Here is a 2,491-nt window from a genome sequence, read left to right on the forward strand (position 1 = left end):
CTGTGTTCTTTGATGCATTATTTAATTAAAGAAAATATTTTGTGCAGTACTAAAGAAGTAGGGTTGAGTGTCTTCTTCAGCAAAAAATATGACCAGTTAACTACTTTTTTCTTGTTTTTCATGTGTATTCTTTATTTATTACTATAAAAGTAACTGAGATGTAAAAATAATAATATTTTTATGTTAGTTAGAATAGGTGGAATAAATAATAGTATTGTAATAAATTTTCATGAGGTATGCTCACAAGTAACTCTCGTAATGTAATTCTATAGCATCATGTGAGTTGCAGGTTTGCCATGTAATTTACAACTTATAATGGTGCAAATAGTAATTAGGGTTCAAAGGGCAATAAACCAATAAAATTTAAGTTTAAACTCATAAAATTTTCAAGGAACAAAAAGGAGCTTATTTGCCTATCAAGGATGTCTCTTCCAGCTCCAAACTTCAACTACTGCTTACTACTCATGTATTCATCCAATCTTTTCTTGAACTCAGTTAAATTTTCCACCACCACTGCCTTTGAAGGTAGCTCATTTCAAAAGCCAACCACCCTGTTTGAAAAATAAAACTGTCTAAACTGCGGACAACTCCTACACTGCCAAAATTTGAATTTATGCCACCTTATCATGTTGTTTTCACTGCTAAACACAAAAAGTTTGATGGAATTTTTCAGGGTAAACGTTTTTGAAAATTACATAGTCTATATGAGTGATTTCTTTGGGGATAAATGTTTTTGAATGTTATGGAAAATATGCAGACCTGAATGTTTACCTAAAAATTTTATTTTTACATATTTTAAGAATTCTTAACATATTCAAGCTCAGTTGAATTGACGACAACTGCCTACTGTAGAAACACAAATGTGGAGGACAATGTTTCGAAAGTGTTTTGCATTTCATCTTTCAAAGAATATTGAAACTCTTTGCTTGAGTCTATCAAATGGACATTGATAATATCACAAAAAACTGCAAAATTCTTATTATGGCTTTTATGTGTGTGTGTGTGTGTTTTTCATTGGTTAGATTTTTAACCAATCAGCCTTTCACTTAATAACAAATTTATCTCGTTAATTATTATCAGTGAAGAAGTGAAATCACCATTTCCTAACTGACATATTAACAAGATTTTAATGAATTCGGTTTGTTATAATGTTACCTGTGACCTTTTTTTTTTTTCCTTTATTAATACTTCATATATTACCAATCAACGAGAAAATACAGTTTGACCACCTAACCTCACCCCATACAGTTGCTAATAATGCCTGTAGTGGCCATTAACATTTCCATTCACAAAATATTTTAATATGATTTATTGAGGGGGGGGGCTTTAATTTACCGAATATTCTTTACAGAAGCTTTAGACAACTACTTGGAATGTATTTGTCTGTGAAACCCTCACAAGTAAAACCATGTTGAAAATAATGAACAGTTTTGTAAAAACTGTTCTGTTAATTTACATCAAGAAACTTTTAACAGATGACATTAAAGATACTACAGATTTACAGGGAGATTTAGATCATTTGATGCATTGGGTCAATACATAGCAGATAATGTTTAACTATCCAAAATATAAGGTGATGCATGTAGGTTTTCACAAATCAAATTATTGTTACAATTTAAATTGAAATACATTAAATACTGCGGTTGAAGAAAAAGATCTTGGTGTTGTGGTCGAAAAATCACTTAAGTCATCTAAACAGTGTATTGTAGCTAGCAATAGGGCTAATAGGATTTTGGGTAGCATCTGTAGAAATATTGAATACAAGACAAGGGATATTATTGTTTCACTGTATAGATCACTTGTAAGGCCTCATTTAGAGTACTGTATACAGTTTTGGGCTCCCCTTCCTCAAGAAGGACATTGAATTATTGGAGATGGTTCAGGGAAGAGCTACTAGGATGATACCTGGGATGGAGGGATTTTCTTATGAGGAGAGACTAAAATCTCTAAATTGTTTTCTTTGGAAAGGAGATGGATCAGAGTGGATTTGATTGAAGTGTTTAAGATTATTAAGGGTATTGATAATATAGAAATCACTTGTATACTTTACTTGACTTTCAAGAATGTTTACCCTGAAAGACAATCACTTGTATACTTTACTTGACTTTCAAGAACGTTTACCCTGAAAATAATCACTTGTATACTTTACTTGACTTTCAAGAACGTTTACCCTGAAAGACAATCACCTTGTATACTTTACTTGACTTTCAAGAACGTTTACCCTGAAAGACAATCACTTGTATACTTTACTTGACTTTCAAGAACGTTTACCCTGAAAGACAATCACTTGTATACTTTACTCGACTTTCAAGAACGTTTACCCTGAAAGACAATCACTTGTATACTTTACTTGACTTTCAAGAACGTTTACTCTGAAAGACAATCACTTGTATACTTTACTTGACTTTCAAGAATGTTTACCCTGAAAAATAATCACTTGTATACTTTACTTGACTTTCAAGAATGTTTACCCTGAAAAATAATCACTTAT

At 31.5% G+C, this 2,491-nt stretch overlaps 1 protein-coding gene across 2 annotated transcripts in view; it reads left to right on the top strand.

The window, feature by feature from the left end:
• LOC106474203 (actin-related protein 2/3 complex subunit 4) overlaps positions 1–2,491 on the top strand; it is a 10,847-nt gene that overhangs the window by 4,538 nt on the left and 3,818 nt on the right. The gene's annotated exons all lie outside the window — the stretch shown is intronic.

Source organism: Limulus polyphemus, unplaced genomic scaffold (assembly GCF_000517525.1).
Source record: "Limulus polyphemus unplaced genomic scaffold, Limulus_polyphemus-2.1.2 Scaffold6945, whole genome shotgun sequence".
NCBI lineage: Eukaryota > Metazoa > Arthropoda > Merostomata > Xiphosura > Limulidae > Limulus > Limulus polyphemus.